The sequence below is a fragment of the Pelodiscus sinensis genome, chromosome 14 (assembly GCF_052426305.1).
Source record: "Pelodiscus sinensis isolate ZL-2025 chromosome 14, ASM5242630v1, whole genome shotgun sequence".
In the NCBI taxonomy this organism is placed as follows: domain Eukaryota; kingdom Metazoa; phylum Chordata; order Testudines; family Trionychidae; genus Pelodiscus; species Pelodiscus sinensis.
The window spans coordinates 32,497,470-32,516,112 of NC_143065.1; the positions used below are offsets into that span (position 1 = coordinate 32,497,470).

General features: G+C 41.5%; 1 protein-coding gene across 2 annotated transcripts in view; it reads left to right on the top strand.

Moving 5' to 3' along the window:
- KLHL25 (kelch like family member 25) overlaps positions 1 to 18,643 on the top strand; it is a 101,314-nt gene that overhangs the window by 3,977 nt on the left and 78,694 nt on the right. Inside the window, exon 2 of one of the 2 annotated variants that reach the window (XM_075897040.2) lies at positions 16,969 to 17,005. The exons of the other annotated variant lie outside the window; for it this stretch is intronic. The gene's annotated coding sequence lies outside the window, so the exon portion shown is untranslated. The remainder of the gene's footprint in view (positions 1 to 16,968; positions 17,006 to 18,643) is intronic. 2 annotated transcript variants of the gene reach the window in all.

Genomic DNA, 18,643 nt, shown 5'->3' on the forward strand with positions numbered 1-18,643 from the left:
ATTAAAGGCCCAAATCCATTCCTGTTGCAGTCACAGGGTGTTTTCCCTTTGACTATAATGACACCAGGTGTGGACTCTAAGGATATGTCTACACTGCATTAAGAAGTGTGATTGCTGTGTGGTGTGGCATATCCTTGCTATCTTTAATTCAACTAGTGTAACCCACACGCCTACTGGGTGTGGTTCCATGTCCCATGTAGTGGCACTCAGACCACTTACAGTGAGAGATAAGAATGAGTGAGCTCTACAGCATAAGCAAAGAGCCAGCTGGCTTTATAGCTCAAGCTGGAGAGGTTCCTGCACTAAGCTCTAGATAGTCCAGGTTTGAATCCACCTGTTAGCACTTACATTGGCATGTCTAAAAATAACAAGGAAGAAATGGCAGGATAGGTTGCAGTGCAGGCTAATAATATGAGTATGTACCCAGAGTCCCTGATGGGTTTGTACAGTTAATGCTGACACACTTGCTGCTGCATCTTCACTGCTATTTTTAAATGTGCTAGCTAGATTAAAGCTAGCACAGGTCCATCTACTCAAGTTGCAAATAGACCTTTAACTGGAGTGTAGCAAAAGAGAGGACTTGACAATTACAGGACAAAGGAACTGTACACAGAATATGGTCCTAGAGATCCTCTTCTGTTCCGATAATGAAGAGAGCATTTGATGAAAGTGAAAGATACATCATTTAGAACAAACAAGAATGTTATTTTCTAACAATGCAGTCATCTATGGAGCCACAGCAGATTAACAAATCAAATAGTTTGTAAATAATCAAAAAGTTAGCTAGATTTATGCACTTGAATAATATTTTCAGTGACTTGACCCAAAGCAAAAGGATAATTGGGAAAATCGAGCCTTGTGCTTTAAGCCCAGAGGACCAGTTGATTTAGCCTGCAACAGTTAATAAGGAATGTCTCCAATTCTTTATGTAGTACAATGCCATTACTTGAGTCCTCATAAAGGAATGATATGTGTGCATAAAGTACTACTGAATTTCATTTACTGTGAGTTAATTCTCTTCTCCCCCTACCAGTGCCAGTATATGACCTTCCAGAAATATTTTGCTCTAGATCAGTGTTTCTTAAACTGTGTTCCGCAGCACACTGGTGTGCCAAGAGGCAGTCAGAGGTGTGCTGCGGAGAACAAAAGAGTTCAAAATGGCTGCCCTTAAAGGAGCAGATGACTTTTTTTCCCCTCTATAATTCCCCTCCCCCGCTCCCTTTTTTTTTTCTCTCAACAAAAAATCCTTGGTGTTCCTCATAAAAAAAATGTTGTTTGGTGTTCCTCGGTCTTAAAAAGTTTAAGAAACACTGTTCTAGATAAAGCCAGTCAAGAATCATAGAATCATAGAATACTAGAACTTGAAGGGACCTTGAAAGGTCATTGATTCCAGTCCCCTGCCCTCTTGGCAGGACCAAGCACTGTCTAGACCATCCCTGATAGATGTCTATCTAATCTACTCTTAAATATCTCCAGAGATGGAGATTCCATAACCTCCCCAGGCAATTTATTCCAGTGTTTAACCACCCTGACAGTTAGGAAGTTTTTCCTAGGCTATGTCTAGACTACAGGATTTTTCTGGGATACGGTATCCTGGAAAATCTCCGCTGCATCTAGGGAACACATATGCTCTTCCACTTTTTTTGCAGAAGAGCAGATGTGCTATTTCGGAAGCCCTGTCTTCCTCCTCCCATGAGGACGAAGGGCATTTCTGAAAGAGGGGGTTTTTTTTCCAAAATTTGGCCCAGGGTATACGGGCCAAATTTCGGAAAAGACTCTTCTGAAAAAAAATCAGAAAAAAGTACACAAATTGAGGAGCGTAATTAATGTACCTTTTTCCGATAAAGCTTTATACTGTAGACATAGCCATAATGTCCAGCCTAAACCTCCCTTGCTTCTTGTCCTAACATCAGAGGCAAAGGAGAACAATTTTTCTCCCTCCTCTTTGTGACACCCTTTTAGATACCTGAAAACCACTCTCTGTCTTCTCCTTTCCAAACTAAACAAGTCCAATTCTTTCAGTCTTCCCTCACAGCTCATGTTCTCTAGACCTTTAATCATTCTTGTTGCTCTTCTCTGGACCCTCTGTAATTTTTCCACATATTTCTTGAAATGTGGAGCCCAGAACAGCACACAATACTCCAACTGAGAACTAATCAATGAAGAGTAGCATGGAAGAATGGCTTCTTGTGTCTTGCTCACAACACTGTTATGCATCCCAGAATCACGTTTGCTTTTTTTGCAGCAGTGTCACATAGTTGACTCATATTTAGCTAGTGGTCCACTATGACCCCTAGATCACTTTCTGCAGAAGTAGAATTTTAAACTACTGATGAATTTCAATAATTTAACATAGTTACATACCAAACCAGAATGAAGACTTGAACTATCAACATTATTTTAATGAACTGAAAAGTTCAGAAAATTTCCGATTTCCTACCACACAGGAATTTAACTCTAACAATCCCTTTTGAAGTCAGTGGTACCTACAGCTATATGAACTTTATGCATGTGAGTACCATTGGCAGGGACAAAGCTGCAGGGGGCTAAAAGGAAACGATTGCCCATGTGGACAAGGGCCCAAAGCTCCCAGCGTGGGGCTGTCTGGCTCTCACTGACTTATGGCCTGACTGATAATGCCACCCACTCAAGCCCTCTAAGGAACAAGAAAAACCAGTCTGTTTTGTTATTATTGAAACTCTCAGGCCTAAGCCCTGGCCTTCAGCCACACAGAAGAGTCAATGCCAAGACTTCCTTGGGTCAGACATCTTCCATCTCCCTTTCCAAGGAAGAGGGCTGAGTTTCTTCAGGACCATGAAAGGATTTCCCTTTTGTTTGCTTTATAATGCCGTCAGAGGGAAGTGGACTTACTAAGGGTACGCCTAGACTGCACACTTATTTCAAAATAAGCTATTCCAGAAGAAATATTCCGAAATAGTTTATTTCAAAATAGCACTTCTACACTACAGGAAAGCCTCAAAATTAGTCTGAGGCAGGATTCCCTAATGTAGATGTGCTACCTCGATTTAGAGCCCCAGAAGGCACTGAAGAGTAATTACTTTGAATGGCCCTCGGGAGGAGCTATTTCAAAATAGCAGCAGTGGAGCATCCACACTACTGCTATTCTGAAACAGCTATATCGGAATAGGCATTATTCCTCATGGAATGAGGTTTACAGAAGTCAGAATAAGCCATCTGTTATTTCAAATTTATTTTGAAATAACAGAATTGCTGTGTAGATGCTTGTATTTTTATTTCTGTATAGTGGCCGTTATTCTGAAATAACGCTGCTGTATAGAAGCACCCTAAGTGTCCCAGGCAGAGGGCTGTTCCCCACACCTAGAACCAGACCATAGGTCTGCTGTAACCCAGATGAGCATATAAGATGTAAGCAAGGTGCCCAAACTCATCCCAAAGGGTAAGCAAGGTGTGACCTGAACACATAATGTTTCACTGCCTTTTAAAAAGAGCAGACTGAGTTCATGCTCAAGAGACATTTGCAGATTAACTGAGATATTTCTTATGTCAGATGGATGTATCTAAGCTTTCACTCCTGAGTCCCTATGTTTACATTACAGTTTTCAAAGAAAAGATAAAAGGCAGAAGTTTAAAAAAATCCAGCTGATAACTAAATTTTAGTGTTAAATTCCGTTTCTGCCTCAGTCAGGTCCTTCTGACTTCTTTAACCCTATTTATCCTCCAGTTCCTTGAAGAGTCACTTGGGCCCAGAGCCTCAAAGGTATTTATGTTCCTAACTCTATAGATTTCAGTGGAAGTTAGGAGCCCAAAGATCTTCAAAGATCTGGACCTGAGCTCCTAAACCTTTCTTTTTCATAGAATTTAAACATTTCCATCAATATGAATTAGTGATATAATTAATAAGAGTAAGAACATAATGGGGAATGAGTACTTAATAATGGGCACTTCAATCTGCAGAGAAAAGTATAACATGATCTAATGGCTGGAAATTGAAGCTAGCCCAATTCAGACTGGAACTAAGGCATAAATGTTTAACAGTGACAGTAATGAACCACTAGAACAAATTTCCAATGATTGTGGTGGATTCTCCATCACTGGTAATTTTAAAATCATGGGTGGAAGTTTTTCTAAAAGATCTGTTCTAGGAATTATTTTGGGGAAGTTCTATGGCCCGTGTTACATAGGAGGTCAGACTAGATTATTACAGTGGTCCCTTTTGGTCCTGTAATCTATGAAGAGGAGGGTGGAGAGGGGAGTTAAAGAGAGAGAAACTTGAACTGGAAAATATGTCCCTTATCAGTTCAGATCTTACAAGGAACCAAAACTATGGAGAAGGATTCACATCCGTAATTCACGGTGGTTCAGATTTGTAGATCCAAATTGTCTCGTTGAAATGCTTGGGCTGACCTCCATCTCAGATTATCACTGGGACGTGATACGTCAGAAATAAAACTTCCAGACACAGTGCTGCTGAAAGTTTGTAATTCTGGGGGTAGAAAAAAGCCAGAAAAATGGATATGAATTAGTATTTAGGTTTGGAAAAAGTCCCTTGTTGTCATTTGAGTGAACTTCAAATATTAAGACCCTATGAAGAGGTGTAGATATGTCCCGCTTATTCATTTTAGCAACCAGAGCAGGCTGGTGTAATTAGCATCAACTCAAAACTCTAAACACCTTAGAACTCTAAACATCTGTCCAAAATGAGACATACTGATGATCCAGTGGGGAGAGCGGGGGGATTGCCCTGTCACTGCCCACCTTATACTCAGTACAGGTTAACATGAGGCAACGATTTCCAGTGCTGTCAATAGGGCACCTTTCATCTCTTTTCCCTTTTAATTCTACTCCCAGCTGGTCTCTATAAGCTAGTACCTTTCCCCAGCATTAATTTCACTCAATTTTTTCCTTGAAGTGTGCAGTATCTTAAAGTGCATTCTAACAGCAGCTAAATCAGTTTTACATAGCATGGAAGTGGGTCACTTCTAGAGAGCTTTATGCCCCTTCTTAATCATTAGTCACTGGGAGTGTGTGGTGCAGTGTATTGTGTCTGTAACAAATCTCCTCTGTTATTTTCTCCATTCTCTGGGGGAATAAGAAGAGGGGTATTTTTCCTCCTCAGGTTTTATGCCAACACTGAACCTGAATTGACTGGGCTTTAATGCACTTCCTACAAGGCATGGCCACTGAACATCTACTATGCTTCCTAGGAGTAGCCAACTACACAGGGATATAAAGTGCTTTAATTCTAGGTGATGCAATTACCCATTTAGACTGGAAGTCTTGTCTATAGAACTCGTTATAACCTCATCTAGCATTGCTGTCCCTGACAGTGAAGGACCCAGGAACAACTATCCATCTTCTTGGCTCCTGTTAATAAAAACTGGAGAATGCTACCCAGCTACCAGTCAAGCTATTGCCTCACTTGGTACAAGTTTCAAGCAAGGGCTAATTCATACTAGCAGACTGCACAGCAAGTATATCCGTTGTAGAGCAGAGCACAAGTCAATAGAAAGGGCTCCATCCATGTGGGATCTTTACAGCCTTCTGTCCCCAGACTCCAGAAATAAACAATTTAAGCAAAAGATACTTCATGGACCATGGAAGGAGGGCAGAAACTTTCATTACCTTCTCCCCTCAGAAGTCCTGGACTCAAATCAGGCAACTCAGATGTTATTTTGTCATATTACATGATTGAGCACAGCTCAGTTTAAATCTATTTCTGCATGAGACAGAGGATTCAACTAGCAGAGGGTGATGACAGCCTGGTGCATTGGGAGTATGAAGCTAGAAAAAAAGGGGGGTTCTGAAGGTGAAAGTTACACTGGCATTGGCACAACAGTGTGTAGGGACTGGTGTGGAATAGCAAGGAGTGCTTGAAGGCCATGTTTGAAGTCAAATGGCAGAGCCATTTGGTTCAGCACTGGAATAACAGGAGGTGTGTAGAGGGTTTGCACATTATCAGAGTTGTATAGAGCAGCGGGTGGTTCCAAACGCCATCGATATCTCCCTTTCATGTGCAAAAAGTCACCAAATGCACCCCAAAATTAATGTTTGTCAGTTATATATATGTGCATGTGCATAATATGAGAGAGAAAGAGAGAAGCTGTTTTGATTTTTTACACTTAAAAAATAATTGAAGCAACCACTTCAAACATTTCTGATTATTTCAGGTGATCAGGAGCAATGGAGGAGCTGTAATTTCTTCCATGGTGTTTGCCTGATACCTCCTCAGCAGAAACAAGCTTCACAGAGCACTGAACCCTTACACTATATCTGCCAAGACTTATTTTCCGCCAGCTGCCTAGTAATTGCACTAGGGGCTGAGTTCAATATCCTTAAAATCCCGTCACTTCACACTGAAAACCCATGGTACAAATGATTCTGTAGGTTATTTAGTCTCAGATTACTGACTTGGAGTGAGAAACTCCAAGCACCAGCTTTCCCTGACCTCCAATGCGGTGCAAATCACCCTTCCACTCCCATGGGGAGCCAGCTTTCCCATTACTTGGAATAACAGGCTAGATCCTGTTCCCTCTTCCTTCTTTACTCACAGTATTTAGTTCCAGACATGGTGCACCCTTCCGTGTCCTTTATGCTGTGGAGTTTTCCACTCTTCTTCAATAGCCTGGATCACTGTTTGTCTCACTCTCACTTTAGGGTACTCAGTAGGGCCACACACACCCTTAAATGCTGGGAATATTTGAACCATTCTTGAACTTCAGAGCTAGTTCCATTCCCATAAAAGGTCAAACCAAAGCCTCCACATCTCAGTATCCCCACACACTGGGAAAACTTGCACCCAGTTCTGAACTTTTCTGCATGAGTTGGACTTATGTCTGTGTGTGTGCGTAGTTAAAACCCCTATTTTTGTTCCAAAGTTCACGCACACACGCACACACTCACACACAAAGTCCATGAGCCAGAAAAGGACTGTGAGGTCTGCAAGAAGTGCTGGCTTAACTAACTAGTGGTGGTGTTTGTATTGTGGACGATTTGCCCTATAACCACTCCAATGTTTCTCAAAGTGGTCCACGAACCCACTTTGAGAAACCTGTTAACTGGCCCACGCCAATTTGTTTACTCACCAGCACCGCGGCCATGGAGCCTCGCAGCTCCTATTTGCTCTGGTTCACTATTTGCAGCTACGAGGAAATGAGGAAAGCAGCATAGGCTGGGGCATTGCCTTTGAACCAAATCAAAATCCCAACCTCCTGAACGTCCCATTCCCTGCAACTCTGGGTTGTTTTGATCACAGCCCATTTTGATTTTGCGTCACTAGTACCACTTGTAAGATCTGGGTGGATTCATTTTATCAGCTAAGACTTGTTTAGCCTGATGGTCACATGGTGGCATTTTCCCAACTCCCGCAGGCTTGTTTGCAGTGATGGGCAATGCCATGGATCAAAGACAGATTAATGTAGAATGTTTGCGATCCACACCTTGTGGTCCAAGAGGAACAAAGGTCAAGGCAGGACAGTAATCAGTACATTGCTGGACTGAACTGGCTACCTTATGGAAGGAAACTCACAAAGGCAGGAGATGAAGGAAGACTACACTGCATGTTGGTTAACTGGGCAGCAGAGTCCATCTTTGGGGGCATATACTGGTGTGAGAGGAGCTTGGGGGAGGAGGCACTGCAAAAAAAGAGTGGTGGGCTGAATCCCAAACATTGCTTCTCTGCCTGCCTGTGATGTGCATTCCATGTGCCTATCGTTCCAAACACAGACCCTTTTGGAGGGGTTCAGAAAAGTCCCAATAACTTATCATCATTATACTAAAAGCTCAGGTCTGCCTCAAGGTGGGCCCAGAAGCAGGAGGCCTGAAACGCTGGTCTATTCCCATGAGATTTCCAGGATTGCTGATGAAATAGGAGAGAAGGCCACGTGAAACAGTACAAATAAGTAGCCAGATTTTCAGATCTTTATCCTCTTGGCTGCTCTCCTCTCTATTTGTTGATGATACTGATCTGCCTCTCTGTCCCACCCACCCATAAGGTGTAGATGGGGTGAATCCAAATCCCAGACAAATCTTTTCTGAGAGAGACCTATGGGGAAATCTTCAATGTTGAAGCAATCATGATACAAGCTTTTCTGATGAATAAGTCAGCAGACAGATTCAGATCTATTAATTCACTGCAATTCAACAGCTTGTTATGCTTTTGCAGTGCCGGCCCCTTGGGTTTTCCCCATGCCAAAGCACACCACCCTGCACAGAACTACATTACTCACCAGCTGCTGCTCTGCATACATTAAGGTCTCTTTTTCATTAAGCAAAGATCAAGAGGACAAACATGTATTAATACTGGAGAGAGCTGCCTGGAACATTGTTGGCTGTCATATTGCCATGCCAAATGCTGGTGCAAGCTATAACCTTGCTATGCTAAGAGTGGATTCTCCAAGGACTACTGCTTGGGAGCTTATCTTTAGAACTACTCTAGGCTGCCTGAACATGTTTTAATTCACAACACTAAGAGCCTGATCCTGCCTCTACTGAAATCAAAGGAAGCTTTGCCACTAAATGCAAGAAGAGCAGCCCTTTCACATTTTCCAGCTTCCTTCCAATCTACCACAAATAATGGATCAAATTCAGCATTGGACACCACTTTGTTGAAGCCAATGGACCTGTACTTCCTTACAGTGGGGTTGAAATAGCTCAGCAGCTATTGGATACTCCACTTTTCTGCCCACTCCAATGCACAGATTAATGGTGTTCATGCCATGATGCCATTTGCCTAGCTGGGAAAATAGCTATTAAATCACAACACTGCCAAACCTGAAATTCTGCTGTCAAGAGCCAGTGTGGTACCCATAGGGCTTGTCTGCACTTGCTGGGAGATTGATGATCTGGAGATCAATCACCTGGGAGCTGATTTAGCGGGTCTAGTAAGGACGCGCTAAATCAATCACTGATCATGCTCCCATTAACTCCAGTACTCCACTAGGTCACAAGAAGTAAAGGAAGTCAATGGGAGAGTTCCTCCTGTTGACCTGCCCCTTCTCCTCCCCTCCCCCCCACACACCATACTTACTTAAGTTAATTCCACCTATGCTATTCAAATCACTGGAGTTGCATATCTTAGTTTGACTTTGCCCCCTAGTGTAGACCTGGTCATGGTAACAAAACCCCCAGGTTGGAAAAATCCTCATCCTCAATTGCTGGGCTGGCAAAGGCAGTCTGCTCTAACCACTATGCACTTCTAGCTATAGCTGTTTCACATTTAAGGGAGATTTTTCACCTGAGGACCTCTGTTCTGTATGCTTGACATAGCCAGATGGTTTGCTCTCTGAACAACTCCATTTGTTTCCCCCTGTTAAGATTAGCTGATGAATTTCTGACAGTGAAGTTTCCATGGGATGTTTGTTTGCAGAAAGCTTTTGTGTAACTCACAGCTTGTGATGACTCCACAAGATTCCTTCTCCAACCATGCAAATTCATCTATTGCCCAGCATGCTGGCACATGCTTCTAGCCCATAGTTCAGACAAACAATTTGCTACTCGTACTATGCTCTGTTATTTGTGGGCAAAATGATTCAAGTGGGGCTGTACTTCTGTATCCCTTGCAAGCACCCCAAGCCTAAAGATGAAGAGGGCACTGTATTTGGGGATAAATAACCAGTTACAAGAAATTATTATGCAAAACGGTGACTGGGCTCAAAGGGAAATAACATCTCTTTCACGGAGAACTATTTACAAATAGAATCCAGTCCAGAAAAATCCAGTCACTGTGTGGGAGCAAGAGCCTTCTCCTCTGCAACTCCTACCATCTAGAACGATCTCCTTGTGTCTCCCCATCACATTGACTTTGTACTCTTTTCAAATACCAGTGGAGGACACATCGGGCTTTTCTACCGTCGGGAGTTATTCTGAAATAACTCCTATTATTTCAAAATAACAAGGTGAGTGTCCACTCTACTAAGCCCATTAATTCAAAATAAAGGGCTTATTATTTTGAAATAATAACTCCAGCTTGTGAAAAGGAATAGCGCTATTTTGAATTTGTTATTTTGGGAGCTATTATTTTGAAGTAACTTATTTCGAAATAACTCCCTAGTGTAGACACGCCCATCCTTCCTTCCTTGTCTCTGCTTCTTAATTTTTCTCTCCCCCTGTTAATTACTCAGCCCTACAAAGCACTGAGAGATGCTAAAGTACAATTTGTACAGAGAAGGGTATATAAAACACCTGTAGTAATAGGCTGTATTCTATCAATTAGCATTGTGAGATTTACGGTTTGAGAGGGTCTTGGTGAATATGATGAAGGAGCAGAAACGATATAATCCATATTAAAAAAAATAGCACCTACAACTCCCCACCAGAACGTCAGGTCAGCTTTCTGAGGGAAGACCGTTGATGGTCTAGTCACGTGCATTAAAGCTTCCACTGGGGCTTTGAGAGTGGTAGGATCACGTTCTGGTGTGTCTCCCTGTGTAACGTCAGGTAAAGTTACTTAGCCTCTCTGTTCAATCGGGTAATAACACTACCTAGTCCATAGGTGGAAAAATCATTAAAGAGCAAGAAGTACTCAGGTAAGTGGAGCTAGATAAGTGCCTATATAACTAGGTAAGTTCTGGATGTGCTTATATACTTTTAAGAGGCACAACCATAGATTCTCATTAGATCTGGAGAATAAACTGTGCAAAAAATATTGCTAAGATCCTTTGTAAGTCAGTTAAATATATCCCAGCAAAAATATTCTTCTTTTTCTGTATGTAACCTTTCTTCCAGGTGGAGCCAGCAGCAGCCAGGGCCAGGTTCAATATCTAGGGGTTCCTCTCCATCCATCCAACACAGAACTGGCTCAAGACCCAACCCAATAACCTGAAAAATTCACACACCACCCTTGGGTGCCTCTGAGAGGCAATGCTTCCCCACCCGCAAGCACAGAGTCTGAGCATAGAAAAGAAACATTTAATAAAAGAGAGGGAAGTAAGTTGGCATTAATTTGAGAAAATATATAAACAAAAACCATGAGTAAACATTTCACCCCAAGTAGATTGGGAAGTGTCCTTTTCCTCTCAGGTTCTTTTGTCAACAACCTAAATGTCCCTTTTCGTGCTCAACCCTTCTCTGCACCCCATTCACAGTTGCTGAGCTTGGTCAGATCAGACCCAGAGTATAGTTAGACTGTGTGTGGGGGACGGGGGTTCGGGATAAAACTATGCTGCGTCCAGGGAACATGTTTGCTCTTCCGCTTTTTTCTGTGGAAGAGCAAACGCGCTCTTTCAAAAGCCCCTGCATTCCTCGTTGCACAAGAGAGAAGGGGGTTTTCAAAGGAGGGGTTTTTTTTCAAAAATTTGGCCCAGTCCAAATGGGCCAAATTTCAGAAAAGCCTCTTTCGACAAAAGTATAGGAAAAAGATACACAAAATGCGCTCTGCATTTTGCGTATCTTTTTCAGATAGATCCTCTCAGTCTAGACGTACTCCCAGAGTTAAGAGGTGCAGCCACAGAGTTCACCTCCTATCCTGCATGGGGGGGGGGGAGTAAAGAGGCATCTTTCTCACTCCGCTGGTCACTCACCATCTGCCTTCTCAGTGCTCTCTGCACAGCCCAGCTGGCTAGTCAATATGTCTCACTGCCATTGCCCTACTGGCCACTCATTGTGCCTCCACCGCTCTGCTGGCTGCTCATCACATCTTTCTGCCACGACCCTGCTGTCTTACAATTCATCTGCTGTCATCCACTTCTTGGCTGTGATTTTTGCCTGTCAGTCTCAAATGATTTCAGCTCCGATTGATTTCAACTCTTAGCAAGCAGGGTAGAAGTAAAACAACTTCAATACAATTAACATTATTAAAAGAGGCACCTAATGATGCTTATTTAGCTCCATTCTTTGAACAATGGGGGGTAAAACCAGTCAAACCAATCCAGGCAGGGACTTCATATAGAGACTCCTAACCAGAATAATCTTCCCTTACACTTCATGGGGCTCTGAAAGTCAAGGCCCTGCATTAGCAAGATTATTTCTGCTAACCGTGAGCCCTTCCATTAGGAACGAGTTAGCACGGTCCTATTTTTCTTTATTCCCACAAAATTACAAACATTGGTAATCATGTAGTAGCTATCCCTGCCTTTAATATAAATATAGCTGGTGTTGGGTCACAAATTAATTTGATTACAATGAGCAAAATACCACTCCATCTGCTGAGTATCTAACAAATCTAAACAAAGCCGGAGCAAATTGTATTTACATAGACACACCCAGGATCTCTCTCCACTTCCAGCTAACTCTAAGAGACACATTCCTTCAGATCCTGCTTACATCTACAGCAAATCATCCAAGCATAGTTTGAATGCTCATTATAACACAAACTTGAACCTGGGACCACAGGCACAAAAACAAAAGCCTGTACCAATTAAAATAAAGGAAGAACTCTAGTAGCCAGCAGCATTAGTAAGCTGTTATCCTTCATGGAGGATTAGCAGTTAAAGGGGACAATAACACATCTTTGACAAATATGTATGTGTGCTACGCACAATTCCTGTAGCTGCTCCATGCACAGAGAAAATCTAGTATTCAAAAAAGAGAATTGCTGTTTGGAAACTGAAAGAGGAGAATTTTGGTCTTAAAGTACAAAATGAAAGAAAGCAGCTCTGCTCCTCATACTGGCGACCAAACACAAGCTTGTTCAAAAAAATTTCTTTGGCTTGGTTTAGTTTTTGTTCTAAAGCACTAGTATGTTTCTAAATTATGGTGAATTCAGCTTCTCTCCAGATATGAAACCTTACAACAGATGGGAACAAAGGAACCTAGACTGTATAGTGCAGTTCCTTTTTATGACTTCTTTTTTATTAGGTTTTGAAATATATGCAGTACAACAAAAGCATTTAGTTAAAGTAAAACAGTAGTTAGTGTTAAAATAGGCCATAAAACATGCTATAAGGCTCACATTTCATTTAAGATTTAATAAACATACAGGCAATGCAAAGCTTTGTAGGGTTTTCTATTAATATGAACTATTATTTATTGTTTGTCAAGGGAGAATTCTTCACTGAGTGTTTCAGAACATATCCTCCATCAAAAAAGCAAGAAAAATTCCAAGTTTTTGTTTTCAAAAGACACAGTCTAGTAGTTTAATATGATACATTTTTTAAAAAATAATTAAAATTTAAAGTTGCACAAAGCCTATAATAACTTGAATAGAAATGCTATGAAATATACTTTAAAAATAAGCACATATACGCAATTTCCTCATTCTCCACAGCATTTAAATATTCACCTGCAGTGATCGAAGCTCAAATACAAAATTTTTGTCATGGGGCATGAAGAGCAGAAAATAAATTTGACTAGAAACAGAAACTGGCACAGACTAGTCTATTTCACGGTCCAAGCTAAGTGAAATGAATAGCATAAAGGAACATGGTGATAAATAAATCAGAGTTTTAAAATTATTTTAGTTCTATTACTCTAAGAAAGGATTTTGTTTAATTTATTATTTTATTCTTGATGCCGTCACTTTAATGTTTCATTGCAAGGTCTAATTCTCAGGGTGCCTTCTTAATCTTGGTGCAGTAAAATGTGCTCTCACACCCATGCAAACACACACTGACCCCATCTATGAAATCACTGATTAGCATTTGGGTACTAACCACCAGATTTACAGACCCCCCCAGGTGAATCAGTTACTTCAGGTGTGCATATATAAATTCTGGGTATGCACATGCACAAAGAGACACGTTAGGACTATGCCCAGCAAATCTAATCCATGAACTATTGTAGCTGGGGAGACAGAGAAACAAAATAACATGGGATTCCTCTTTTTTTAAGCCACATGCAGACTTCACAACATGTATGTTTTAACATCAGGACCAATATTCTTATTAATCAACCTATTGTCACCAGCAACTTCTCATGAGGACTTAACAAGGTTTGAAAGCTACTACTAAGCATCTCAGAGGGGTAGCCCTGTTAGTCTGTAACTTTAAAAACGGTGAGTAGTCCTGTGGTACCTTAGGGCATGTCTACACTACCTACAGAGGGTACATCTAGACTGCAGAGTTTTTCCAGGATACTGGAGGTATTCCGGAAAATCTCTGCCACGTCCAAGGAACACATCTGCTCTTCCAAAAAAAATTTTGGAAGAGCAGCCGTGGATTTTTTAGCATCTCTGTAAACCTTGTTTTACAAGGGAGAAGGGATGTTCCGAAAAAGGGGTTTTTTCCGACATTTGGCCCAGTGTAGATGGGCCAAATGTCGGAAAAACCTCTTCTGAATAAAGAAGCAGTTTGCAATTTGCGTATCTTTTTCCGGAAGAACTGTTAGTCTAGACACAAAATAACTCCTGTTATTTTGAAATAACAAGGTGAATGTCCACACAGCAAGCCTGTTATTTTCAAATTATTTTGTAGTAATGGGCTTGTTATTTCAAAATAATAACCCATCATTCTATAAGGAATAATACCTATTTTGAAATTGTTCTTGCAAAATAGGGTTAGTGTGGATGTTCAGCTGCTGTTAATTCAAAATAACTACTCCCCAGAGTAATTCAAAGTAATTACTCCCCAGTGCTTCCTGGAGCTCTAAATTGAGATAGCACATCCACATTAGGGGAGTCTGCCTCAGACTAATTTCGAGGCTTCCCTGTAGCGTAGATGCGCTATTTTGAAATAGTTACTTCAGGAGTTATTATTTCAAAATAACTTATTTTGAAAAAACCTGTCAGTGTAGACATAGCCTTAAGTGACTAACAAGTATACATATATAGTATCATGAGCTTTCATGGGCAAAATCTGCTTCTTCAGATGAGACGATTTTGAGTGGAGAAAAAAAAAGGGGGACTCTTAGAATAAGAAGGGAAAGAAAGAAAGAAAAAAACCCTGTCATTATAATCCCGGTGCTAATGAGGCTAATTGAGTGGGCTGTAAGTGTCCCATACTTACCTTTTGATGTCAATAGGATGTTGAATATAAGGAAAGATGGTTTTATATGTTAACCAGTTCAAGTCTTTGTTCAGCCAAGGAAGACAGTGTCAAATTTGCATATGAAGGTAAATTCTGCACTCTCTCTCTCTGTAGTTGGCTTGTGAAATTCCTTTGTAGAAGAACGGCTACTTTTAAGTCCATAAATGAGTGCCCAGGCAGGTTAAAATGTTCCCCTACAGGACTCTGTGTATTACCATTTCTAATATCTGTTTTGTGTCCATTAATCCTTTGTCACAAAGACTGTCCAGTTTGGCCAAAATACATGGAAGAGGGGCACTGCTGGCACTTGATGGCAATATCACAGTGTGCAGTTGTGTGAGCTTATGTGGTTAGGTCCTGTGATGGTGTCGCTAATATACATGGGTACGTCTACACTAGCCCCCTAGTTCGGACTAGGGAGGCTAATGAGGGCAACCGAAATTGCTAATGAAGCACGGGATTTAAATATCCCACGCTTGATTAGCATATTCCTGGCCAGTCGCCATTTTGGAAACTGACTAGCCCAAAGTAACTGCCCGCGTCTACACACGGCAGAGAAGCGGGATTCCAAGATAAACCCCTTAGTTAGAATTAACTGTTACTCCTCGTGGAATGAGGTTTAACAGTTAATTCAAACTAAGGGGTTTATCTCGGAATCCCGCTTCTCTGCCGCATGTAGACGCAGGCAGTTACTTCGGGCTAGTCAGTTTCCAAAATGGCGACCGGCCGGGAATATGCTAATCAAGCGCGGGATATTTAAATCCCATGCTTCATTAGCAATTTCAGTTGCCCTCATTAGCCTCCCTAGTTCAAACGAGGGGGCTAGTGTAGACATACCCCATGAGTGGATAGAGTTGGTAACGGTGTTTATTGCAGAGGTAAATTGCTCGGTGAGTATATTTGAGGTGTTATGTGTGGCTGCTAGAAAGAATTTGCTTCAGGTTTGCAGCTTGTAGAGGCATGTTTACACTACAGAGTTATTTCAAAATAACTCCTATTACTTTGAAATAACAAGGTGAGCATCCACACAGCAAGCCTGTTATTTTGAAATTGTTTTGTTATATAGCACTTTTTATTTCAAAATAATAGCCCCTCATTCTACAAGGAATAACGCCTATTTTGAAGTATCAGAGGGGTAGCCGTGTTAGTCTGGATCTGCAAAAGCGACAAGGAGTCCTGTGGCACCTTATAGACCAATAGATGTAGTCTGTAGTCTACATCTGTTAGTCTATAAGGTGCCACAGGACTCTTTGTCGCCTATTTTGAAACTGCTATTTCGAAATAGGGTTAGTGTGGTTGCTCAGCTGCTGTTATTTTGAAACAACTACTCCTCAGAGTCATTCAAAGTAATGACTCCCCAGTGCTTCCTGGGGCTCTGCATTGAGGTAGTATATCCACATTTAGGGTATGCCTACACTGCGGGCTAAAGTAGAGTTAATATATGCAACTTCAGCTATGTTAATTGAGTAGCTGAAGTCAAAGTACCTTAACTCAGCTTTTGGCACTATCTACGCAGCAGGAAGTTGAAGGGTGAACACTCTTCCTTCAACTTCCCTTCTTCTTTGTGAAATGAGGATGGTTACAGAAGTTGGAGTAAGAAGCCCATTATTTTGAAATTATTTTGAAATAATGGGCTTGCTGTGTAGACGCTCACTGTTATTTTAAAATAACATGAGTTATTTCAAAATAAGCGTTCAGTGTAGACATAGCCTGCGTCAGACTAATTTTGAGGCTTCACTGTAGTGTGGACGTGCTATTTTGAAATAGTTATTTCTGGAGTTATTATTTTAAAATAACTTATTTCAAAATAACCTAGTAGTGTAGACATCGCCTAGGGGAGGATTGGCCTGTCTCCCAAGGCCTGTGAGATTGAGGGATTGTTTTCCAGGACAGGTTGTAGATGGTCAATGATGCGCTGGAGGGGTTTAAGATGGGAGCTGTAGGTGATGGCTAGTGGTGTTCTGTTATTTTCCTTGCTGGGCCTGTCTTGAAGAAGGAAATTCCTGGGCATTCAGAGCTTCTGCATGGGCAAATTTTAATGTTCACACACTTAAAGGAAATAAAGACATAAACTAATTACATCTTGCAGGTGCCAATGGACACTGCCTGAAGAATATCAAACCCAGGTAACAAGAGATGCTCTTGCTTAGAGTTAACAGTATACTCAAATGTATATATCTAATAGAATCTGCAGAAAAACACAAGTCTCTGCCCTATGAAATAAAGGACAAACTCCAATAGCCAGTAGTATTAGTTGGTTGTTACCCTCTGATGGCCATTTCTCCTCCCTTTTCCACAAACCGTTCTGGTGAGAAGGATGTGGGCTCCTGAGGGAAGGACAAGAGAGCTCTGCTTGTTTCCTGTAGCAGTTCTAACTGGTTGTTTACACCCCAGGAGGTTAGAGGTGGAAGAGCGGACAGCAAACACTCAAAGCTTTTTTTGTCAGGATTGCTTCTGCTTTCGACCAGATGTGCTGTAGGCCCTGGTCATCTCTTCTAGCACTTTGTAGAGCTGGGCTAAATCCTTACACAAGGAAGAGTTGTTTTTCATCCTGAACAGCATATTTGTGTTCTAATGTCAAACATACTTTGTCATTTCTTTATTGGGACAGTATTCCCCAACACCATTTGGCTTAAACTGAATGTAAGAGCAGGACAGAGAAACTCACAGAATTGAAGCCAGGAGGGACATTAGATCATGTAACCTGAGTGCCAGTTCATTACATTTCATACAGTTATGGAGCCCTACAGCTTGGATTTGACTAAAGCATACCATACAGAAAAGCAAGATGGAGAATCCACCACTTCCCTTGGTGGTTTATTCCAATGGTTAATCAGCTTCACTGCTAACTAATTGTGTCTAATTTTATAATTAAAATTTGTCTGGATTCAGCTTCCAATCCTTGGTTTTATTCTCCCAGACCTTTCTCTGCTAAATTGAATAGCCCATTCATGCATGGCCATTTTCTGTCCATGCTTACACACTGTGATCAACTCACCTTTTAGTTTCCTTTTAAATAAGATAAAGTTCTTTGAGGCCTTCACTGTAAGGCATTTACTCCAGCCCTGGAATCATTTTGGTGAGTCTTTTCTGCCCTCTCTCCAATTTTTCAACATCCCTTTATAAATGTGGACACCAGAACTGGATGCTGTATTTTGGTTTCAGTCTTTCAATGGCATACAAAGGTAAAATCACCTGGCTCCTATTTGCCATTTCCTGCTTATACACATCTGGATTGCATTTGCCATTTTGTATTATATATGCATAAGCATTGCATTGGAAGCAATGGTCAGGGGCTTATCCATTGTAACTTAGAGACTTTAAGGTCCCAGAGGACCACCATTACCATTGAATCTTTTTCTTGGTCACCACTTCCCAGGATAGAGCCTCTCATTCTGTGTCTAGGACTATGCCTACACTGGCGGGTTCTTGCACAAGAACACGTTCACACTGCCATGTCCAAGATGTGCTTTTGTGCAAGAGCGCCCATGACAGTGTGGACGTTCTCTTGCGCAAGAAAGCTATGATGGCCATTTTAGCCATAGGGCTTTCTTGCACAAGAAACCCCTGCTGAGGGTCCACACTGACCTCTTGTGCAACAGCTCTTGTGCAAGAGGGCTTACACCTGTTAGAAAAGAGAATAGCTCTTTCACAAGAAGCCCTCTCTTACCGCACTGAACTGTAAATCTTCTTGCGCAAGAGCAGGTAGGCAGTGTGGATGCTTTCAAGAAGAACCGCCATTCTTCCACAATAACCCACCAGTG